The sequence below is a fragment of the Rhea americana genome, unplaced genomic scaffold, assembly GCF_003343005.1.
Source record: "Rhea americana isolate MKP2758 unplaced genomic scaffold, rheAme1 scaffold_60, whole genome shotgun sequence".
Classification (NCBI taxonomy): Eukaryota; Metazoa; Chordata; class Aves; order Rheiformes; family Rheidae; genus Rhea; species Rhea americana.
In genome coordinates this window covers 2,200,149-2,226,354 of record NW_028186757.1, presented here as the reverse complement: position 1 = coordinate 2,226,354, position 26,206 = coordinate 2,200,149, and the positions used below count along the sequence as shown (strand labels likewise).

Here is a 26,206-nt window from a genome sequence, read left to right as displayed (position 1 = left end):
AATTTTTGGAAAGTGAATCACTTTTAATMACATTAATGTGTTTTCCTGTATGTACATAACAAAATAGTAATTATCCAAAACTGATCAGCCAAGTCTGGGTATGTTTAGTAAATATACTCAATATTTTCCTTTCTGTGTCCTCAGAAAAGAACGATGCAAAAAAAGATAAGTAGGCTGAGAGCCTATTTTTACATCCTTACATATGTGCAATTTCCTTTGGAAACTATAGTAATTTTTCATGTAATGGAGTTTCAAAACAAAATGAAAGCCATTCAAAAGTAATTTCTATATTACTGTAAGCTGCAAGTCCTCTACTTTTCCCATAATGTATAACAACAGTCTTTGTACTTTTGTTTGAAACAAGTCTTTTCAAACAAAGCTATAGTCTTTTTGATCTCATGTAAATTACATTATAATATGTTTTTAATTGGAGAAAGTAAGGTAATGGCAGACTTCCTAGATTATGTAAACCAGACCCTTGAAACACACAGAATAATTTATGTTACCTTGAACTTGTAAAAGTGTAAAAAGATTCCTTGCTTTTTATTTGAGTTGATGGAAAAGGTCAAAATTTGTGAAGTCTGTTACAGTAGACTAAAAGCTCTTCTGTAGAGAAGACCATTTCCCTCATTTTTGCTCCCCCTCCTCTTTTTTCATTAACTTGTCTTGGTCCTCTAAATTGCATCTTATAAGGCTTTAGCTCATAATGTTTCCATATAAAAACTCAGTACGCTTTACAGACATTAATTGATCTAGCCCTACAACAGCTTGCTGAGATAAGCAATTTGTAGGTGACATATACAAGGTGACCTGCCACAGTCACCAGAGAAATCGGTGTGATCATTTGAAGCAAGATCTAGGTCTTTCAGACTCCAGCCCTATTCCTTAGCCACAAGATCAAGGAAYGGATAAGATTAAGGAAGATGGTAGGTGTTATAATGTGCTCGAAAAAATTTTAGGATCCAAAAGGATGTAGAAGATTCTAYGTTTTCATAGTGTAATTTCAATAGGTATTCAGTGGCATCTTCCACACTTTGGACCTATGATACTACCRTAGTAGTAGTCGGTGTGATTAACAGTTATGTTTGGATCTATGTTCTAATTTTCAACTTCATATCGATTCTTTCTTGACAAAGACATGTTTGTACCTAATTTCTTAATCTGAGTAACATAAACAGGTATTAAATCCTGGACTAAGAGAGGTGTGGAATTATCTTATTATTAAGCATTCTGAAGATAGAAATCACTGCAAGTGCTTCCTTCCATCCTTACTTGATTTGCTTTATGGAATATTCCACAGAGACTGAAACACTAATTTCCTATTTTACTTTTTTAAAGTAATTTTTTGCTGCTTTAAAATAACACTACTCTTGGTTAAAGTATTACTGACTCAAACAAACTGATGAAAATTAATTTGTCGTGGATACTCTTTTGCTAAACATACTAAGCTCTTTGTGAGTTCAAAGGCTAAACTGCTGCCAGAATGAAATTTAGACTTGTCTCTATTAAACATCTGTGCTCTCAGAGTTAGCAGTGATGTGTCCCTTTGACCTATTTTATTTGAACTGTGCTGGAAGTGAATTTTCAAACTACTAAATCTAACTTCAGGGTGTGAATCACTGTTGGGTGATGATAGGTAATTGGATAGTGAACTCACAAGGGCCATGAGAGTACCGGAGCTCCCATGTTCTCAAAGGAAAGAAGCTAAAATATTATAAAGGAAAGTGGGGAATGGGTGGGGGGAAGTTTCTCTTTATTATAAAGAAAGCAGATTTTGTGGMATGTTTGATTTATGACAGTTTGTATCTACTGGTCAAGTAGTTTTAAAAATCGTGTTGGAGTAGTACAAGCAAAGATAACACAATAACATAACYGGGTGAATGAACCACACTTATTTGTAGCGCGCAAGTATATAAACTTCAGCAGGAATTCTGAACTTATTCTGCTATTGCAGGAGTGGTAACAYTGGAGAAGCTTTGTCCCTTCTGGATGTCTAGACCAGGGAGAGGGCAATCCCTGCCCACAGGCTACTTGCCAGTTCCCCTGTTCTTTTGTGCCCAGTAGCTAGAAGAGTTCTGCCTCTATCTTAGCTAATACAGATCAGCCTCTGTGTGTATGAAATCTGCTTGTAAAATCATATTTACTAGAACTCTCCAGTTCTAGTAACGACATCAGTTTTACGAATATTGTCTGAAACTCAGGAAACCACGTCGGCCTTGGGTTTTGTGCTATTATAGTCACTGTGTGAAATTCTCCTCTTAGGAACAGTCCTACAGTCCTACTGAAGTGATGGGTTTGCTGTTGTTTGAAATGTATCTGCAGTCTGTTATATATGTTTGCAGTGTTGTTTTCATCTCAGATGACTAAGGTTAATTATTTTCTCCCTGTTATAATATAATAGCTTTCTGTTGGGAACATATTATCAGCGTGTTTCTCTGTGGATGACTGTTCTTAAGTAAAGTGTGTATTGCTCCACAGGGAGAAAGATGGGTGAGAAGAGGGTGAGGTTTATTGCTGCAGTGAGCTATACTAATGGGGATTCAGAACATAGCGGAAGAGGACACTTTGGGATTCATTCAACAACATCCATAACCTTGGCACTGATCCCAGTGTATCGGTGCTGAACTGAATAAAACAAATATTGGGTTGCTGAATGGAGCTTTCTGAAGTATCTTGCATGTGTTTCTGCTTTACATGGTAAATATTTGTGGATCTGTTTTTAGTTAGTATCACTGACACAGATTAGGTGAGGAAAAGAGACCCAACCCCAAAAAACATTCAGAAGCTTGCTTAAACCATTAACTTATCCCTTCTAATGCTCTGTGGTACTACTTCAATATGCATTTACTTCTGTAGAAATACCAGAGAGCGTCTGATGTGTGTTTCCCACCCCTAGTACATTTAATAGCACTTCTGAGAAAGAAGCTTATTGTATGATTGGTATTGTATTTTACTAGAGACACAATGARAAGAAAAGGAAAGAAAAGTAAAAAACTCCTTAGTGCATCTTTAAATCCTTTTTCTATAGTGAAGTGGAAATCATCAGCAAATAAAAGGAATTGCTACTCTTTTCTGTCTTCTACTTAAAAAAACAAAATCTTTAAAATCTAAGTAAAATGGTGCTTTGAATCTCCTTTCTAGAACTTCTTTTTTTCTTTTTTTTTGAGAAATTCACTGCAGTCTGCTGCTCGAATGCAAGTTCAAGGCAGGTTTTCCCATTAAGGAATCCCATCTGCACAGCCTTTCAGCCAGTAACTGTGTGTTCTGTCTCAGTGAAACAAAATGGCTTCAGCAGCACCTCTTTTTCTGCTACCTTCACCCACACACGGGCATGCTGGGCTGTGATAGTATTTGGCAGTTTTTTCAGATGTTTCTCCATAATTTCGTGTGCCTATTTTCTTTCTCATATTTGCCTCTGTGAGAACGGCTTACAACTAGGTTTATAGAAACAATGAAAGGGTCCAAAACTAAAGTAAATGTTATGCTACAAATTTATTAGCTGCTATTATGAATTTGGAACCAGAGTTTTATTAGGAGCACTTGTGCAAATAGTCATGCTTCAAAACATGAATCCTGAAGCATAGTGTCTTTAAAGCTAACGGCCTCCAAATCCAAGTGGCACTGGTCAGCCTGCCATTACAGACCGTCCTCCTTAGGTTTAACAAAAAACAGCTTTTAAATTTCCTTAATGCAGACAAAAAGTAGGCTAACAAAAATTACTCACCTCAGACGTTGTTGAAGTTGTGCACTACATTTCCAACAGAGAAGAGCAAAGGCAGCAAAAAGATATCGTAAACACTTAAACACTAAGCAGAGGACAACATTTGGAGTGTCCTGGTTTACTTCCCTCACTGGCTGCTGCGCTGCTGCGAAATCAGCACTGTGGGAGCAGTGGTCCCACCTGGATGCTAGTGCCTGTAAAGAGTTCACAGGGAGACAGTGGTTTGCAAAAGGTGTAAGCAGAATCTATTCTCCATCTCTGCAGCAGCTGCTGTTGATAAGACACTACTGTTTCCATGGAGGTCAAGTAAGCAGTACAGGTGATAGCTGGAAATCTCTCTAGAGGGACGTACACAAGAGTGGTGATAAAACATGCCCCCTTCCATCACTACACCTCTTGTCTGTGAGTCTAAAAATAATTCCTTTTCAATCACCTGTGCTCTGGAACATGCAGTCAATACATGGACCAGTCACTGAGCTGCCAGCCTACGTTTCACTGCATCACTCTTTAGCTAGTTCCTTGTAACTGAAAGAAGAAAATCACAAAGCATCTAATCTTCCATCTTTAGCTGAAACACTATCCTTTTATCTTCCTCAATCAATTGAAAATATGCAATAAATCATATAACAATGTATCCAAACCAAAACAGTACAAAATACACTTCTTTCTCTCCCAAGAGTATCAGGGAAAATATATGATACAGGCTACTCATATTAGAAGTTTCTTATGAAAAAATGAATATGGAATAGAAACCATATTTCCATTTCCCTCTTTGCTAAAGCTGCTAATGAGAAATACCTGGTAGGTTTCCCAGCTGTTACATTCAAAATTCTTTTCTCTATATCTGCATTTCATAAAATACAATGTTCTGAAGTTTACAAGCTAGCAATCAAACGTGCTGAGAGYAGATGCATTTTTCTGGAATACAAAGCAAACAATAAATCACAGAAAAGGATGTCTCTGGAGTGTGAAGAGATAAGCTCAGTAGGAGAAACAAACAAATGTGGTAGGCATATGTGGTTATCAATAGACTTTCACAAAACTTCATCTCCTTAGTGGAAAGCTTGCTGAAACAAAAGCTAAATTTCAAGTTCACTTGAATGTGTGTGGTATTGCACTTTCAGAAGATGGATATTCACCACTTCCTAACCTGATCATTGTTTTAATGGCATGTGTGTGTTTGATGTCAGATAAGGTTTAGTAACGGTTTCTAGCCCTGCTCAAGCTATTATTATTGGCATATTCTTCCACCAGTACATAATCATTTTGGCAGTTAAAGCATGGCTAGTAGTGATTCTGGCCAATGGGTGTTGCTGCAAAAGAGTGTATAGAAAAAGCTCTTCGGCTAGTTAGAAGCTTGTCTGAATTTCCATTACTTAATATTTTTCTGAGAGAGGTTTAAAAACTGGTCTTTTGGGGGTGAAATCTGTCATACATGAGTCTTGTGTTGTTCATAATTAAACTCCCATGATTTAGGACCTAAAATAGCATGTTTCATGATTCAAATTGCATTTGTATTTATATAATCTGAATTCTCTTCTTGTAGCTAAAGGTTTTGGWTTTGATTTAAAATTTCATTTAAAAACACTTCAATTGGCAAAGAGAGTGAGAATGATTTTCCCATTCCACTTTTTTTTGAAGGAACACACAAATGTTGAATCTGCCTAAATTAAATGAAAAGTAATAAAATGAAAATTGAAATCTCAATAAATACAGTTTCCAAAGGATTAGAGTACAAAGAGACCAGTCACAGAAGGAAATTAGTCAAATCATGGCAAAGGTATGTGAGGAATAGGTTTCTGGCTGAAGTCTCTTCCCTCGTAAAGGACAGCCATCAGTGAAATTCAGTATCGTTTTTCATCGCAAGTAAGAAACCTATCCTTTTCTTCCCTTGATCCCACAATCCTGGAGCAACCAATGGAGTGTTTAGGTGAACCACAGCTGGACCTCCCCTTCAGGAGGCTGACCAGAACGGCAAGTACTCAAGGAGGTGCTTGGTGCGTGTGTCTCCGGGGCCTGCTGAGCCCTGCAGAGGTGGGCAAGGCTGTGGGCATGCCCAGGGAGCCCTGAAAGCACCACGTCGGTAGTAGCACAGGAGGATGGTGCCCTATGGGTAACCGTGGTGTTGTCGGGATCCCTTGCCAGCCATGGGCCAGGCTTCCATGGTGAAGAACAAGCCTAGGAAGTTAGCTGCACCCACACAGCATGAGGGCTAACACCATCATCCCTAGAAAATGTTGGCAGCTTAATCTATTGGCCACATTTCTTGATTGAAACTTCACTTGWGAAGTGACTCCTGCCCCAGGATTAGGCTGGCAACAAGTTGATCTTCCAAGCCTAGTTTGTTGAGCAGGAGACCTCTCCCAGTGGACAAGCAAAATTTCATTTTCCTGAAAACACTGTACATATGTAAACATATGTACATATTTACAGGCTCCGATAATCTTCATCTAACAAAATCTCTCCTTTCTTGTATCTGTATTTATTAAAAAGCAATAAGGGCCARCTTTGGTATTAAAAATTAAACAAATGAAAAAAAGTGGTCCTAAGGGCAGGCCTGTCTGGCCAAATGGAAAAAAAACCCAAATGTCTAACATGTCACTCCCTCACCAACACTGCTGATGCTCACACAATATGTGAAGAGGGGGTTATAATTATAGCATATGTGGCAGTATTTTGAAAGCGTTGCTATGGCGTCTCATCCATCCTGGGGAAGATGTGAAAAGAGTGAGCCTGCATGCTCAGGAGGTGTGTGTGCAGTGCTCAATGCTTCAGATGTGTACCATGCGATTTGCTGCTGGCAGCCAAGCCTATCATAGTTTGATGCTACATCTGCCTGCTGATCAGAGGCAAGYGTGACACAAAATTGTTGTCTATGAACTTCTGAAATTTCCTTTCTTTGAAGGTAGGGTTCTTTCTTTGCACTCTGGGGTGCTATGTCCACCTTCTGACTCACTCTGCACTCAATAAGTGTTATTCATATGTGCATACCCATGTTCTCTGTCTCTGTCTTTCTTCCCTTTCCTTGYCCACCCTTTTCCCCCATGTCCAGACACCTACAGGATCCAGACTAGAGAGAGGCGATGCTCCTGAACATCACTTTTCCTGGGACTTGTTTTGGGTGAATAGGGTGAAGGGAAGTTGAAGTTTTACCCATGGAAAAATATCTCCTCTGGTTCAGGGGTGAAATGCCCAGAGAGAGGCCTGGGTTTTGGTCTCTGGCATCAACATGAGGAGCTCTAGCCCTAGCACAGAGGACCATGGACAGTCAGAAGTTTGATCTCTGCCAAAGGACTTCCTGGAAATAGTGAGCTGTACCCTGTTGGTAGCTTATATCTCTTGCCCTCTATTCCCCAATAGATGGCTTTCAGTTTTAGACCTGATGCAGCACGGTTTAGCTCACCTATGCCAACTCTGTTACTGTCTTCTCAATTTGCTGATTGGAAGTTCTCTACAAGCAAGCCTGTAGGTACAGGACTGGTCCTAACACTGAAAATCTGTCAGGCAGGAGCATCGTCTCTGGCACTCAGAGCACACATTGAAAGCACATGGGAAGGAGCATAGCAGATGTGTCTTTTGGTTGTGTGCTGCTGTGTTGGGGGCATGCGATGAGGTCACGAAGGGGTACAGCACATTATAAGACACACTGGCATATTAAGTTTGTGTGAGCTCAAAAAGCAAATTGTAGCAGGATATGTTGACAGTCKCCATATTTTTAGGACACTAGCACATATTACCTTATGATTAACATCTGGATTTCCTTAACGAGGTACCCTATATTTCCCCCTTGAGCAAAGTCCAGATGCAAAGTAATTGATACGTAGCATGGGGGGCTGTGGGAGTAGGGCCATCGCATGTGATATACTAATAGGACAGTGTAAATGTATCCCCAAACTAGTACAGAATTTAGATAACTACAGACCCAAGCAACAGCTGAACAATGGTTTCTGGAACAGCTGCTGTAGGATTCTACCTTGTTCCTTTTTTGCCTCAGACRCTTAGGAAAATTTAATAGTTCACCACATTTCACTTCCCATTTGGTTTTAAACATGTAACAGATACCACAGCATCCCATTTGACATGAAGCATTTGGCCCCACAACATAATACAACAATCTAGCCATGTTAACGTGGTAGGCAGCCAAAGGTAACGAGCCTGCATGAGAAACATCTGTTGGACAGGAACRCCAAGATATACTTCTGTACCAGCCTGGCTCAGGTGGTCTCCCATGGTAGTGTATCATGTGGTGTGGATACACTYAGGGCAGGGCAGGGCACTCCCAGTTCTAATGTTTAGTAGATTAGTCATTCTACATTTTAACCAAGTACAACAGGGCTTAAAATAGTATAAGTTTTCCGGGGTTTATTGAAAATTTTAATTCTTATAAACATACTCATTGAAGGCAGGTATTGGGGTCACCATAGTGGACTGAGTTCTCATGACTGTGCTGCTGATAGTTCCTCACAACGCTAGTATCTGAATGCTTTGTCCTTACCTCTCAAAAGAGAGGGGCAATGGGATTCAAAAATCCTAATGTTCATCTAAATATCTTYAGATGCTTTACCAGCACTTTTTTGAAGACATCACATATAAAACAAACAGTTTTTGTATGAATTTTCTCCATTTGTATTACATTCCCAAGCTTAGATCACACTTGGAGCTATGTTTGTACTTCAACATCCTATCTACTTTGAATATATTTCATAGACTTGTTTGTCTTGATCAGAAGCACCTAAGTGCAGCTCAAGGCATTTATACATTATTCATAAAAACACATRCAAAAATTATATAGGATCAATATTCACAAACCAGTAAGATTTCAAATAACTAGTAGGCATTTAGCCCTAAGCTGTTAAAGTCTGTTCCAGTTTTGAAAGAACTATTACCTTTAAATCCTCGTAAATCTGTGGGAAATGATAATATTGATCTTTTTATTTTTGTCTTGCTGCACATTCAATTTATATCCCACAGAGTGCACTATGTAACTTTTCCTGAAGAGACTGGATCATCTATATGGAAAACTGCTATGATATACTGCATATATAAAACARCTTTATAGCTGGGCAGCGATTAAAAATAAAATGTGCACTGAATTAATCTCATATTTCTATGTTCCTACACATTGTCAAGAATCCCCAAATAATGTGCTTATCAAGAATTGACAGAGTATTATAAAAACATTGACTTTTTATTGCAGCTTCAATCTAGATTTATGCCAAAAAACTCTTTTCCATTGTTATTTTGAGTAACAAGAGACATTTATAATGCATTGAAGCATAACCAAATTTTGGACTCTGGCAACTTTTATATCTCTCTGAGGCCTTTAGTGCTGAGATCCTGCAGCTGAAGTCTTCCAGGCTCAAGGATTTCTACGATTGACAGATTTCAGATTTTTTAATGTAGAAATTGGGGATTTTTCCCTTTATAGAGTTAAATTTTAGGCTTTTCCAATCATTCTGAGAATTTTCTAGGGGTCTAAGTCAGATCAGAACACGAATTCCAATTTCCTGGAAGACTAAAAATTATACCTGTGCACATTATATGTGCACAAAATCATTCTAAAGCAAAGTGATGAATTTCACTTGGCACAGAAGCTCCAAAATTTTCATTTGAAGAAATTGTWACTTTTTCTGGTTCTTTTACAGGCTCCCCCCAATGTTGGGAAAGGAGCAGCAGCAAAGAGAGGCTCTGAACACTGGGGCTTCCAAGCAGCTGTAGATTAATTAGCAAGCCCACTTGTTGAGCAGTTCTGACGCCCAGAGCCTGGGAGCTGGTTTTCAGGCTTCAAAGTCTCTAGCAATTTGCCAGAGAAATTGCAGAGGAATTTATCTGGCAAGCTAGAAAGAAACCAGGTACATTTCTGATGGGACCTGCCTGGTTTTCTTAGGAATTTTGTTGGAATTGACACATTCCTGGGAAACAGTTCATTTTCAAGGACRTGGCATTTTCGTTTAGAAAAACGCTCTGTCAGAAAACACAGAGCTATCGCTATTGCTGGGTTTGGCTCCARTCCTTATAGATGGTCGGCAAAGATCTCAGCATCTGTGAGAATAGAACGTTATTGTTTTTATTTGTAGATATGAGTTAAACATTGTTACAGAAAAAAATCAGTCTCCTTTAAGATGGTCTGTTTGGATAGCCTGGTCTCTGTAGCTCATGATCGTGCATTTGGAAAACACAATTTTTCCCACATCTGTTAGAAGGAAGGCAAACATGCTGTTAAGCATTTATCTCATCATCTGAAGCAGCAGCAGCAGTGTTTTTGAGCAGAAGGTGGCTTACACCCTCTTTTTATTTGTATAAATGGCTCCAGAGATGCAGATGGCTCTCTACACTGTGGAAATGTCTTTTTTTCCCCAAAGATTCAATTTAAATCTACTGTACAAATGGGGCTAGGCATACCGTTTTTGTATACAGTTCTGATTTTCAACAACTGAACTGTGAAGAGAAAGAAAGTGAGTTTAGTATTGCCCCGATTTGTTCCTAAGCTGGCAAGATAGGATGGCCTTTTTCTTTGCTTGATAATGCTAATTTCAGATCAGTCAATGACTACAGAAACTGCTTGTCTTTCTCAACACATTTTCAACAATATCTTGACAAATATCAAATGATTTACACCAGAAACTAAATTACAAAGTCATCTGGGCAGGATCTGTATCATGTTTGTAAAGTGCTGTGTGTACTTAAGATGTTAAGTAGATATAAAGTAAGAAAATAATCAGTCAGAACGGTACCCATGTGATACAGCTATATCCTGTTTCATAGAAAATTAAGTGTTAAAATTCTATGCCTTCTCTCTTGAACAGCATCCTGTGAAATTATTTTGTTACAGGGCAGACATCATAAATCAAAGTTCTGTACTAAATGCCTATAAAAACGGTAAAATGTTTTTCTGGGTCTGAAATTCAAATGCCTTGCAGGTTCACAGTACTCAGTTTATACATGCAAAAATATGGATATTTTCTTAATTGTCAGTAATGCAATTGAGGCTGGTGTCTGAAATTCAAAATGTCACTTTTTGTTCACATGCCCTCAGCTGTAAAAATATTTCCATTAGAATTTAGATAGCTGTTCTGTTGAAACACAACCAGAAGGAAATTCACTGCTTTTTGTTGCAATTAAGGAAACGTTAAATGGTTTTGTTTTGTCTAATCATTGGTATGAGTAAGTGAGAGCTTAAATTCAAAAGGTAGATCAGCTGCTCAGATTGATACCCGACTGACCTGTGCCTTCTTTACACAGTCATTTTTTGGATTAGCATAGCATTTTGACACTGACACAGTCATTTTTAATTCTGATGGTGGATTAGGTTGGTTTTCATATCATCTCAGGAGTCTCTTCCTGTTAGATAAGTAATACTTCAGGCAATGGTAGACCTGGCTAAAAATGTAACAATATTTTTCTCATGGAACAGTACAGGCTTTTTTGGAAATATCTTCTCCCTTGATAAATACTGCTTTCAATTCATTTTTATGGGAAACTACAATAATATATAACAAAAGTTTCTTTTGTATTTTGAAGCTCCAGTTTTGATTTTTGTTTTCCCTTTTTCCCTTATTTGGCAATGGCATAAAAAAAAAGAAAAAGAATGATGTCAGCTGGGACTTTCATGTATATACTGTACTTTAGTCTAAATTTTGAAAACTTTGTCAAGTTTAGAAAAATAAGAATGGGAGCAAGGAAAAAAAAGTTTTGAAACTTTGCCTCTACGTACTTAAAAATATGGAGATGTTTTGAAAAGACTAAAGGAAAGGGGAAAATATGAACATTCTTAATGTTACTGTAGTCAGTGCCAAGTGGAAGGGGAGAACAGCACAGACTGAAGGGTTCCAAATTAAGACATTAATATTTTCAGTATTTTGGAAAATCTTGCAAACTATTGTTTTATTATACAGCTTTGAAAATTTGCAAGATAGTGCTACATTATGTTACAACAACTTAATGAGCTGTAGATGCACAAGAACCATTTTAAGATCACCAGCTATGAGCTTAGCTTGGTTACCTTCTTAGTGCTGTCGGGTCTGATTCCTCAAGGACCAGAATGTACCGATAGTAATATAGTTCCAGTTGTATCTGTTAAACTACAGGAATTTACACCAGCTGCTAATCTGACCTACATTTAGTGCCTGTCACTGACCATTATAAACACATTTTACCTTTGTTCACCCTGTAGTTAAATACTGTTAAGCTTGGTGTACCATATAGAGCATCCAAGAAATTAAATGGTTTCCAGAACTGAAAAGTTGGCCAAATAATGGCTTCTGAGCCATTAAATAGATGGTATCTGACTTGATAGCAGGACTGAACAAAGAGATAAATAATTCAAATATGCTTCTGCCAGACAATCTCAAAATTGTCAAAGATCAACTTTGTTTTACTCACCCCYTTCCCCTCAAGGGAAGACCACAAGGAACAGCATAATTCATCCTGTGTCTCTTTTTGAGCAGCCTATTAATGTGGTGTACTGACACTTGGTGCAGCTTTTGAAGTGGAGTTAGCTGCTTTGCTGGAAGGAGAAAAGATTTTTCATGATCTTATTTTGCTCTGCACATTATTCTCAGGGAGGAGCTGCAGAATTTTGTGTTTTATTTTTTATAGAGATGTGTTTGCTCATCTGACATGATGAAATTTTTGTTTAGTTCAGCTTCTAACGCTCATAATTATACTTTTTTTTTAATAAAGAGCCCATATTTATAAGTGTTGCAATATCCAGTACTAGAAATATGACAGATTGTTATGCACTTAAATGCGAAATGAATGTGCCATGGCACATTCAATATTGACTATTTACGTAGTTTTTGAATAAAAAACTTTTCCACTTAAGGAATTCAGAAATGAAAATAAAATGTTGATAATTTTGCATCATATTTTTAAGAAGTGTTGGATCAAAGGCAAAAGTAGCCACAAAAGTCATGAAACATGGCAATATCTTCCGCAGAATTTCAGTAGCAGCAGAACCTCATCTCTTTCTTCAGGTCCCACCGCAGCYGTCTTCGCGTGCAGGTCTGGCTCCACATGCAAAATCAGTGTTCTGTACATTTTATCTGCACTCCACGCTGAAGTCCCTTAGTGTGGTATTCTCTGGCTGTCATTCACTAACCAGATGCCAAGTTGTCTGTGCTTGTGTAGCTTGGTAAAAGAGAACTTTTACAGTCTATCTGGTTTAGAGGAGCTTCTGCTTTTAGGTCAGACAGGCAATAACTCTTCTCTTTATTGTAAAGCCTTACATACTGGATCAGTAACTCCAGGCCATCTGAACAATATCTGAACATTATGGTATCATTAATCTATTCCCAAGTAACCAAAATGATTGTTTAAAGTATAATTTTCAGCCAATCTTCAATGAGGTCAGGGTTGTTTTTTTTCCTGAATAATTYTCCTTTGAAAACCTGAGGCAATGCAAATGAATTGCACATGCAAAGACTCAGATTCACATGTCAAGTTAGCTCAGCAAACACTCACATATCTATTTGCTATCCTGCTATAGGTATGCAAGTGTAGGAGTTCGTTTGTGAATGTAGATGACTCAGGAAAAAAGTATGTACCATCCTGAAGTTACATCTAACTATTTTTGCACTGGTTTTCTATATCTAATAAGACTGTATWTGATTCCTTAAGCAATCCCTTGACAAAATGTCTCAATTAAATATTCCTATTTCATACATCTCACTGTTAAATACTAATTTAGGTACTCTTTACATCTGAATGAGATGAAAGAGATGGTCATCTTTCCCAATCTAAAATATCCAGCCTTTTCCTACTCTGTACAAGGAAGGAATTTTACACTCTTGAAGAATTAAAGAATTCCATTCTTTTTTTTTTATTGGTCATTTTTTAGTTATGCCTCCTCATACCAGTGCTGCAGGTGATCAAGTTACGAACTAGAAAATGACAACTTGGCAGTTGATCACAAGGTACTTGTCCTGTGTAAACATCATGGACAGTGAATTTCCATGGACTACATTTTATCTATGCTCAAAATCTGTTTCTGGCTGAACAACCAAACAACAAACAGCAGAGCTTCTGGACCYTGAGGCAGCAAGCCAATCTGTAAACTCAGAGTTTTGCCTTTGTGACAAAACTGAGATTCAACAACTAGTGGGATTTAAATCACATGTCCCACGTTTTGCTGCTTAAGAGTGGGCACCTAAAACGTCACTAGAAAGAAAGCAGAAAAGGTTTTGTTCTGAAATATCTACCATCAATGCCCTGGGGAAAAAAACAACAAATAAGTTTCTTAAATCTTGCTGCCATGTCAAGAGATGTAAAGCAGGATTTCCAGTCCATTAAAATTTTACTCAGATGTTTTCAATCTCGATTGGATGGATGCCAGGAATCTTCTAATTTCTGGTCGAAATTAGCCAGAAGTTCCAAGAAAACTTTGCTTTGAAACATCAGAGTATGGTGTTTCCTAAAGGAAAGTTGCTTCTTATACGCTCTTGATATCCAGCTATGTCCTACAATTACACTATAAAACTGGCAAACTCATCTGGTTTAACTCTGTAAATGTCATTTCCAATTGGCAGTAGGAACAGGAGGCCTTAAAATCTTTCACCTCTAGTCTTTGGACACTTCACACTAGCAGAATTTACAGCATGTCCACTATTAATAGAAAATTCTCACTCACTAGAGCTACAGAGCATCTCTGGTCATGAGGTTTTCCATACTCTGAATTTTAGCTCTGCAACAGGCAGCCCCAAGCATAATAGCCCTGCTAAAAGAGAGAGAGAGAGAGAGAGAGAGAGATGAAATAAAAGAAGAAAGCTGACAAGATCCACTCCTGCCTGGCTGCACACTCATCCTTGTTGCAGAGGCTCAGTGATGCAAGCTGCTGTGCCACACCTTGCTTCCTTAACCCCTGCACTGTAATTCCCATTAAAATAAACCTGGACCTGGCCCTATRTAGCAGAAGCAATGCAAGCCAGCTGGTGCCCTGCAGAGGCAAGCCGTGACCAGGTGAACGGCAGCACATTGCAGAAGGTCAGTCTGGTCATGGACACTCAGAGCTCACTTTAGTTCTGAAAAATTGGATTTTTAAGTCTTTTTTCTTTCTTTTTTTTTTCCTCTTTGAAAATTTCCAGATAGCCCCTCTGAAGAGTGGATTCAATTCAGGTGATGTATCATAGTCCTGTTACTAGTGAGAAACTGAGATTCTTTAGGTATTCTATAAACAGTTGGAAATGATTCCTCAAAACAGAAAATCTCTGCCCATCATGTTGTTACCAATTACTGGACCTCACTTGGCTGATGAAGAGGACTTAACCACTAACATAAAAGTAGCAGTAGCCTAGGTACTAGTAATTACATTTCATACAAACCAGACTATAGCACCAACCTATAATGTATATATTTTTGGAGCTTTAAATGGACTAGTTTTTCCAAACTTAAAGCAATGTTGCTGTAAGTGACAGGGAACATAAATTTGAAAGATGTCCTAACGGAAATTGGCAACTGATTAGACTGACTACTGTATGCTCAAAAAGTAATGATTTCATATACTTTAGAAAGTTATGCTGGTCAGAAGATATGGAAGTTTTAGAGCAATGGTACAAAACAAAATACAAAATAAAACCAGTTTTCCAATGAATTGAAATAACTAATGACAATGAATATAACTTACAGGTTTAAAAATGTGGCTGGCTACCAAAACTCTTACAGATACTACGACAGCCAGAGGACATTTAAAAATAAGGAGAACAAAAACAAGAGTCAGTTCCATTTCCAGATGCAGATGGTAAAATCGTAACTATCAGTGTAGAACAGTCAGAAAAATCAATAGGTATTTCTAGCCTCTCTTCAGAACTAAGCTGGAGATATAGCTATAATAAATTAACAGATGAAGATTACATTATAGAAAGATTCAAAAATTTACCTGCTGTGGTAGAGCGGAATATGAAACATCATCTGCTATTTTTTCCCCAGATCAATAGACCCAGATAACGAACTCTCAAACACGTTAGGAGACCTAACAGAAGTAATACAAGCCAGTAGTATTTCTTTGTTCATTTTTTGCAAATCTTAGTAAAACAAGGGAAACTTTCCCAGAGAGATTCTAATGTCTAAAATGGGAGACGAGGAAAGAACAGGTTGACTAGTCTGATACAAGTCCTGGGCAAAATAACGCAGCAGGTAACCTGGGACTCTGTTTGCTGAGAGTTAGAAGCTCAGATATCACTAATAGAACTTAAAAAACCTCAAGTATTAAATTATTTCCTGAAACGCTCTAGCGGGGTTACTAATGAGGACATATCAACATGTGAGGCAGTTCCTAGTGGGGTTCTCTAAAGGATCAGATTTGGCATAGTTCAGTATTTTACCATATTTCCATTCACCGTGTAGGCGATAATGTTTCCAGCCCTTCAAAGAGCACTTCTTTAAGTTTCCCAAGAAGACACACACTTGGCTGTTAAATGTGGCTGTACAGCAGGAGCTTTTGTTCACTGGCACCTGAAATTACTGATCGCATACCAGAGTGGTTACTGCTAAGCTTCAAGCGAGCGGTCTAATTCAAATCTAGTTATCATTTAAGTGATCTTTGCTCTTTGGAGGACTTGTTTTTGCAAATCAGTTCGATGATTATTTCGTGAAAATACAAGACAGGTTTCTCCACATAATTGCAGTTCTAATAGTTATCACCTCTGCTTATGGGAAAAGAATATGAACAATTTTAAGAGACTTTCACAAAATTGCAAGCTGAATGTGTAGACAAACACAAGAACTAGTACAAGCTGAACTGATTGCCTGAATGCTGCTTCAGACTGAGCAAAAAACAACCACTGCATAGGGAAGTAGGTAAGTAGTTATTATACTATTACGCAGTTTATCCTTTAGTCTAGTACCTGATTCTGCCTATTTATTTCTTGATTAGGAAAAGTTTTTCTACAGAAATTTTATCCAGAGCTGCAAAACATACTTGTTTGGGGGCTGTCTCCATCCCATCCGTGGGGAAATATCTCTTCCCTTGCTGAGGGGCTGATGGGTTGGGATATGTCAGGTTCATGAGCTTTTCTGCATAGCAGCATCTTCCATTACTTTTCATATTAAGTCATTATTCTGTCCTAGGAGTATTTTGGGGGGCATGAGTTTATATTCAGTTCTGTGGTCTGACACTGGAGCATTTCCTGCATCATTTCAGAGCAAAGGCATTGAGTTACACTGGGCAGGGGATTGTAACTAGTTAGCAGATGTAGAATCACAAATCTCTGCTATAAAATTTGTGAAAGTGCTGAATTGGCAGAGGTTGAGATGAAGTCACTTTTTAACTGATGCTTTGCCATAGCATCCTTACAGTCCATGATCAAATGTATCTCAATGCATTATGCAGCTGCTCAAATATACCACTCCTCAGACAGCAGTATGTTTGTATTGGATTCAAACCACACAAATACCCTTTCGAGGGGTAACATCTTACACAAATGATATTAATTTCCTCCATGAGCTGTGAGGTCGGAAGTGAAATCTCCTGTAGGAGAAAGATAAGTGTGATCTAAGATCACCATTTTTATTTATCACATTTCAACCAGGAAAAAATTTAAAAATACATTAATTGCATTACAGATTGAAATAAATAACCACAGGAATATCAATGCCATATGAGCCTCCTCTCAGTTTTCTAGTAATTTCAGCTACAGTCCTGCTGTGCTCTGCTTAGATCCTGACCTTCTTGTATTTTAAAATCAAAGAATGTTTTTGCCATTGAACTCTCTCTTCAGCATGAATAACTACTATTAAACCTTATTTCCACTCTGCAAGGTTTCTTTTCATGCCTGCCCTGTTCTTTGAGCCTTTGTGGTGTATTCTTACCTCTTGTGGCTCACACTTTACCACCAGAAATAAAACTGCAATAACGCTTTGCCTAAATTGGTCTGATAAGTTTGGCTGTATTTCTGAGAGAGAAAGAGATGGTGAGTTTTAGGTGAAGAATGTATAAAGAGAAGATTAAGCTATTTAAATAATTTATATTGGATTATTAAAAGTTATGTGAAGAGACCCTCACATTGTGAAGAGACCTTCACATGAAAAAGAATAAAACTGAGATTGGAGGGTTGTTATTTTTGCCTGAATTGTTTCAGTGATATGTTTTGCAGCGTAGAGTCCTGTGCGATTGCTTCATCRCAAATAAGAAGCAGCAAGCTGTAGGGCAGGAGAAATAGCCAGGATGGAGAATTAAAGGATGGAAACTTGGGAACTTCCTACAGTGGCATTATTGCTGGAGAAATCATATTGTGGAATTATACTCTGAATTTGGAATTGAATGTAGCTGCAGGACCCTTCCCTGAATACAGCCGGACTCCTATGATAGGGATTCAACTGTAACCAGAAGGTATGAACCACGATCTACATGTAGGGCTGGGCTATGGGACAACTGAAGGTAGTAATGTCTTTTTCCTACTGTAGAAGATCGGTGCTCCTTGGCAAAGAGCTACCATAAAATGTAGAACMGTTTTGCTGCAGATAAGAATTTTATGAAATGCTGCAAATACGGCACAGTGAATAATCTGCTTCTAAAAAGTAAATTGTGCTTAAGTGGGTAAACACTTCTGAGTTTCCTAAAAAGAAGGCTGAAAGAACATTGGAACAAGAAAAAAGATCAGCTGATTATGTGAATAAGTTGTTATTTTACTGTCTTAAGTACTGTCAGAGTATGTGGTAAGCTTTATGATTTAGCTGATTTAATGTTCTCACTTTAAGACCTTTCCAGCAGAGTCCCTTCCTGCCCAGCACATTCAGCTAACACTCCCCCGGGTTTTTTGATTCACGGATACAAGCGCTCCTCTGACGTTTGTAATGTCCCTGGCCCATAGGAGGCTTTGGCATTTGCAGGTACGATTCCCACTGAAACCCACGAGAATATCCACCAAAGTCAGAGCTGAGCTTTACTCCYAAACTATAATTCCATAAAGCTCCCCACATACTGCAGCGGAGAATCTTGAATTTTTGTCCTTTATATAACCAGGAATTATATTTGCAGCTAGCTGTGCATATAGTAGCAAGGTACAGAAATGTAATTGCAAAGGAAAACATGATGAATGACCTTGTGTGCTATCTCCACTACTGTTCAGCTTTGATGGCTTTACATGTGTTATTACTTTCTCTCTTACAATTTAATATTGTATATGTGCACTTGAATTTGACACTAATGTATACAACATTCATTTTTTCCCCAGATGGAGAAAATCTTTGTTATGAAACAAAACAAAAAAAATCAATTTCTTAAAAAATACAGACTGGCTTTGATCCAGAAAACAAAAAGTTGCTGTCATTATTAGTAAACCTAAGGGGACTGTAAAACTTTCAGTGGTGCCCAGATCAAAACATTTGCTTTCAGCTCAAGCTGTTATTTTAAATTCGTCTAAAATTTAATTTAAATAAAATGTCTGAAAAAACTTGTTGAACTTATGTTTTATTTAGATATTCTTTGTCTCCTACCGAATAGAGATTCTCCCTATAAATTATACTTATGGAGAATAGTTTGCTTTTGGCTTTAAGCTCTTTTGCATTTAGGACAGAGAATAAAATCAGTAGCAGTTCTCTTGCAATATACCTGCTGCAACAGGTTTGTGTTTTATTTTCTATATTCACCAGTCCTACCCATCCATACTTCCAGTATTTAAAAGCATGTTTCTAAATTTAAGTTTAAAAGAGAGCTAAGACATTGTTAATAATTTCATGAAATCATCACCCTTTCCATCTAGCGTTAGGAATTCAACGTGCTTCTGAGAAAGTGACCTCAATATAAATTGGATCAGGAAGAACCCGAAATAGACTTTTTCTAGGGAAAAAAAAAAAAAAAGAAGAAAGCAAGGAACTTCTTTCTTGCTCAGTCTATTGCCAAAAAAGCTAAAACAGGCTAATGAAGTTCATTATATTCAAAAAGCCCAACAAACATACTATTAGCTTGAATATTCTGAAGATGAATTAGTTGTCTATAGTTGAATATATAAATATTGTCCTTTTCGCCATTCCTCATCTACAGCATGTCAAATCTTGCCTATGTCCCTGTAAACATCCCAGGCTGCTATTTTCAGAAAATCTGTTTTTAGAGCATCTTTGCTTTCCCTGGACAGTTGCTCCCAGTTCTTCCCTCCCCTTATTCTTCTGTTAATTTGAAAGCTCTGCACATGCATTCACATACAGACAAAATTTCCCCCCAGCCTTGGAAATTTCTTTCAGCCTGTTAGCACGATAAACTCTCCTAGAAGGATGGACAGGTAAGATGAGATATTATTTTATTACTAGACATACCTGGATACTATTGATCAAAAGTCCAGTATAGACCCCTGGAGAGTACTATTTTACTTCCTTTTTCATCTTCCCTTAAAATTTTTAGGGTTCTGCACTAGAGCCCTGACAAACAGAGCATGAGTTTAATGCGTATCACTGGCAAGGTTGGCAGATAATACTGGTTAAGATGCCCACTGCAAAACTGTTGGTGGGGAATTTAGCCTGTTCCACTAAGAAACTGAAAGTATTTCTTGTCTCTAGAAAACAACCAGGTAGAAAAAAGAAAGATTTTGTTATGAACGACTGAGAAATTATATCTAAAGTGTTGGGATGTTTTAGATAGTTAGGTCTGGTTTAAGATAGTATTAAATATATAATTAATTCCTGTAGGAGGCAACAGATTTAAATCATATTAGAGCCCCTTCTTGAAAGTAAAATTATGCTTTTTAAGTGATTTCCCAAGTAAAATTCTTTTCATGAATGAGGGCCATAGAGTGCAAGTCAGCAAATGCCATACTTTTCCTTACTGGTGCACTGCTGTAGAGGAATAATTAACTGAAATAGAAAGGTGTTTCTCAAACTGCATGGAGAATTCAGTTATTTTTGCCTGCTTGTCTTGGAAAAGCTGTAGTTAGGAATCACAGTGATGTCCTACATTGTGTGCTGGGATCTTTTCCCAGTTTTAGGAGACAGTTTATTATCATGAGGACAGGCAAATAATGCACAGTCTGTATTTTCCAATGTGATTACAGCTTGGAATGAATGCTCCACTGAAAAATAATTCAGTCGTTGTAGAGCATTATTTTATATATATATATATATATATCCTGTATCCTGGGGAGAATTTCCATGGTGCATGGACATTTTCCAGGGTGGGGAAAAAGTGTAAGTTTTTGGTCTATTAAGTGGTAAATATATTTTACAGTAAACACTTTGTATGTAGTGTTTTTAAGACAGAAATCAACTCTCTCTTGTTCCTGGCTGTTGAATTACCCTTTACTATCTTATATGTGTTTTAATAATACTTTGTGAGGAAAAGTCTTGTTTGAAATTACCATTTAATGAATTAATAAAGCTTGTGTCAACATTGTTAAATCCTTCCTTTCATTTAAAAAACTTTTATATCTAATATGATTTTCCAGAGGAAACGGTTAATACAAATATACAACTTTCATGTTCTACATGATCATTTTTCATCGTARTCTTTGATGGCTATCAGGATTTTCTTTTGGTGATTACTAAAGCCAAAGCTTTAAATAAATCTTTTAAAATAAACAAGTATCTATTGTTATATTCAAGTGCTTSTGTGGTCAAACCCTTCTCCTGAATAAACTGTGCTTAAATTTCTGTCACTTATTTATGTGAAACTTTATTCCGTTTCAGTATTTGAATCTGATGTTTCCTCCTGGTCTGTCAGGCTTCAACAGTTATCAAACTTACAATACCAAGTACTTTCAATTGTAACTTAGAAATAGATCTGATGTGTGCAGAGACGTGTGCATAAATGTACATCAGATCGGGTTTCTCATCCACATTTCTCACGTTGGATACCAAGGCAGAACAACAAAATAAGCATTGGCCCTTTGAGGGAGAGGCTTAGAAGAAAAACTACARCTGAATCTTAGTCTTATTTTTCAACATAGGTTTTTTTCATATACAGGATGGATCTCTTTTTTTGAAACAAAGGATATTTACTATGACTACACCATACCAACAAAGTACTTCTTTTATGACYATACATGGATTTAAGAAAGTTACCCTTTAATTTGGTAGAGGAAAACAACATACTGTAAGTGAAAGAAACTCAGAGCAGAAGCACAGAATTTAGTCAGTTTAACTATGTCTGAATAAGAGCTTTTAAAAGGCACCTGCTGACTAAGGACCATTCCTCTTCCTACCTTCGAGCAACACAGGTCTGCCATCAAAAATTACAGTATAAATGTGGCATAGTATTTGTTCATATCCAAGTGTTYTGCTACTGTCAAAAAATTACCTATTTTGTAATTTCTGAGCAGACTTACTGGTTGGGAGGTAAGGGCCTGCCAGCAGTTTTACAGATATCCTTATTAGCCACTGTATAACAATGCTGATTCTGAGCACTAAGGCTGGCAAACAGCCTCAGTTCAAGAAATCATTTAATTTCTTGTRTTCTGATGTTTTACAATGATTTGCTTCAAACATAAAGAGCTGAATTCTAGGTATTTCTAATACTTCTTGCACTTCTGCAACTTTTAGGATTTTACGTTTTTTTTTTTTTAAGAAAAGGCCTATGGATGTAAATTAATATTGACTTGCCAATTAGCACAGGCCCTGCAAATGTTTTTGGAAGTTACCTGGTTGGCAGGAGAGGGTTTACAGGGCAGTTAGCAGCAAAGTTAGCAGGGTTGTTTGACTTTGTGTCAGAACATCTGGATTTGACACCACTATCATATGGAAATGGTACATTTCCTTTAACTAGTTTTTGGCTCTGTTTTACAGARTTCTTATTACAGAATTTATGGAAGATAATAAACATAAAAGGACTTTTATTGTAGAGCTTAGTATAAGAACTTTTGTATGCCATATTTCATTGTGTAATTTTAGTCCCTGGCATGTTCTCAGAGGCCTTTCAAAACAAAAAAAAATATGAATTTTGATATTAAAACATTAAAATTAGAAAAAAAAACTGTCAAACAAAGCTGTAAATTCTCCACTGAATTATGCCACTTGTGATTAAAGAGGGATTCTAAGAGTTGTTATTTTCAGGGGTCATGCAAACTGCTAYCAGAGCATAGGCAGAAGAGTATCTATCCTCGGTGGCCTAGAGATGTTGTCAGTAGGAGGGAATATATGTTGAAATTTAAGGGGTGTCAAATGAGTCCAAATCTATAGCTATGCTACAAGGAACAAAGGAACAAAGCAAACCCATTTTATTGATATTTGAAATGAGCATATGCTAATACAAGTATATCAGCTGAGTCCGTTGTCTGAATTTTCAGAATTGAAGACACTTTTCTAGTCTCTCCTTTTTGGCCTTCTWTCCATCTGCAGTCCAACTAGTGAGTGTATTTATATAAAAAAAAGAAATAGCTTTAACAGCAGTGACTAAAAGAGACCTGCTACCCCTTAGATGGTGCCGTGGTGTTTAGGGTACGCTGGAGGGAGCAGAGGTTGCTCAAACCTCCTTCAGGCCTGGTTCAGAGAAAGGAATGAAATGTTTTGTTTTGTTTTGTTTTTCCCTTACTATTCTAGATGAGCAACATTTGGAGAATCTGTATTTCACAAGCAAGCACATGTCTAACCAGCTATACGGTCCTGCAGCACTGCTTGTGGCCACGAGAAATTGGGAAGTTGAAAGCAGTCTGGGGCTGAAAAGGAGAAGGCGCTATAATCTACCAAGGAAAGCAGCAGAACTTCACTTTTATTTGGAGCAAGGAGAGGTGGGCCACCTTCTGGATTTGGTTTATGGGCGTCTGTTTTTCATCTTCAAATGTCTTGTCCTTTTGCTTTTGAAAACAGGTTTAAAATGTCTCCTCTGGGGACTGGGGGAAGGTTCTGGAACATTTTTATTAGGATCTTAAGCAATTTTTTTTTTGATTCTCTAGGGAAAAGCCTTTGTTTTGTTGTTCATTCTTTTGTTCCAGGCTGACCCAAGATGTTTCCATTTTTCAGTCCAAACACTGGAGCAAAAGTCCTCTCAAAATCTAGCTTTCTCCATGTCCCGCCCTCCCAGCACTCTTTGTATAATTTCACCCCAGAACGAGCCCGTTAGCCAGTATGTCCCCTGACTAGACCATATTCCTAAAGGCAGCCTGATATTTTAAGGTGTCTTCACATCAAACAAAACAGCTAACAAAAGAAAGCCTTTTTTACCTTCTTAATTTGAAATGAAGATAGATGAAGGGAAAGTGAATGCCTGCTGAAGAGCAAAAACTGATAAGAAAGGCAAATAATCTTCCAAGTTTGCAAGGAGCAGAAACAGAGCATTATATTAAAATTATATATTTAAAAATTAAGTTCCTTTAAACTTCTTGCTCACTCCTACATTTTCTTCTTCAGTGAGGCTCAGAATCTTGTTAATGAAATATCTTCTGCTTGTTGTTTCTGACAGGAGAAAATAATACTATTAATGCCAAAGAATTAATAGGGAAGTATCTTGGCATTTTTGATATAARAAAGGAAGCAAAGCATGGTCATAGGCATCTATTGTCCTGCTCAGAATTATCTCTATCACGTTGAAAGTTTTTATTCGGAAGTCTGTGTTGACTCTCATGATTAGGGCCAGAAATCCTACAGCTGACAGGAAAGTGACCTATAAATAATGATCTATGATGGACTTGTCATATAGTCATTAAATGAAATATTCTAGTACCTGTTTCCTTTGTCTTGTTTCTCAGTTTCCGTCTGCTTTAAAGTTATTCATTTTGACACATCCCTCTAGCTATCTGGTAGGAATGGGTTTTGTGTTTTAAATGTATTCCATTTTCACCAGAAAAGTACTGCTGAATGTATTATTGGAATGATTTTTTTGAATAAGAATTCCACTCACATACAATCAGCTATGGGTAGCATTTCATTTCCAAGTCAAAATAAAATAAATTTAAAAATAAAGATTTATCTATACATGTATTTTTTAAAAAAAGAAATAGAATGAGTTGCTTACAATATGGTGTGAATTCTGGAGTTGTGAGCAAATGACAAAGTTAAAATCTAGCAAGGATATAAGTTTACAACACATCAGGTACCCTGTAGTAATTACAGAGTAGCTACTTTGCATGCATCTGCTAATCACTGTAAAGAGAAAATCAACCAGTTGGCTGGGGATAACAGCCCATCTTCATGTTCCTAGGCAGTAGCAAAACAGTCTTCCAGCAAGGAGTAAATCAGTTCATTTCGTTTACTGCTGGTGGGGAATGCGCATGTGGGAGGAGAGCATGAAGTAGTGGATGCTCACCATATTAATGGTGAACCAGATTTTTTGGTTTTCCTGCTCTAATCAACTGTACAAAGCAGTCAGTCCTGCATATAGCACAATACCTGAAAGAAAACAGAGAAATATAAGATAGCAATTTAAACATAAAGACCATAAATGTGCACAATGAAGGAATCAAAGGTTTCATACTTGTACTCCTAGCTTGTCTTCGAAAGGCCACAGTTGTGTGCGATGGAGTCAGCTACATTAAGTTCAACTCTTCACACTGCAGTATTTACTCTTTGTGCCCTRTTTGCATACATATTTCAGCAGAAAGAATAGAGATCCCACACATGTTGTGAATAGTTTTTAATATAAAATTATTATGTAAAAATGTCACAGTCATTCTGTGACAGCACATAAATATTTACAATGCACGGAACATGTCCTTTCTGCTATCATACTGTTCAGCTGTCACTCAGAAACTAATTGAGTCTGACTGAGATCCACTGCACTCAGTATCTGATTTCTAACTCCTCGTACTTGTGTAAAACAAAAACTTCTTCGCAATCTAATAACCAGCTTGCTATAGTGAAAGCATCGTTAAGGTGTAGCTTCTCATCCAGGCAGCTAGAGCTGGGTGATTGAAAAGGACACATTGGATGTAATGTTAAGAGTATATTGCTTTGAACTTCTGTGCTTTGTTTTGTAAAAACCCTTTACCGTAATAATGGAATGAAAATGTTTTTGAAGGAAATATAAAACCTTTAGGTTYGTTGCCTTTTGTCTAGTTGAGAAATGCAAATTTACTCAAGCTGACACTATCTTCTAGGATAACAGTGTGCAAATCATTTAAAGATATTTCTGTATGAACAGGACCCAAAATTTTAACAAGAAACTTTTAATAAGAGAACCTGGCCTATTATGTACGTGTTAGTGTACAACATATCATCTTTTATTTCCCTTTCCAGGTGATGGCTGGCTATTTCTTCGTCTTCCCATCTACTATTGTAGCCTTTAAGAAAGGATTGGAAAAAATCCCTGTTTTGTATGCTTAGTCAAGACACATGAGATTCAGATCTAGTTTTCAGACTCCTTTAGATGCATTGGAAAACCAGATCTAGTGAGCTTTTAGGGGTTAGTAGCACATCAGAAATATATAGATTTTCAATGAGGTGGGAAAAGGAGTTTGAACTTCTTGGTCTTATGCTTTCAGTGATTGCTACTCAGCAGAAAATATTTGTTTGCAAAACATGCTTTCTGCTCCAGATGTGGGTTTCAGAGTGGCATCAGTACAAAAGATTTGCAATGCTTTGCCTTTTTACCAAAACAATTTTAAAGGCTGATTTTATGATTAACTTTCAGTACTT

At 37.4% G+C, this 26,206-nt stretch overlaps 1 long non-coding RNA gene across 1 annotated transcript; it reads left to right on the top strand.

Moving 5' to 3' along the window:
* Positions 1-19,872: 19,872 nt before the first annotated feature.
* LOC146587274 (uncharacterized) lies at positions 19,873-25,874 on the top strand. The gene is made up of 3 exons (XR_014897684.1): positions 19,873-19,932; positions 23,177-23,364; positions 25,808-25,874. It is a non-coding gene; the product is annotated as an uncharacterized LOC146587274 (long non-coding RNA).
* The last annotated feature ends 332 nt before the right edge of the window (positions 25,875-26,206 follow it).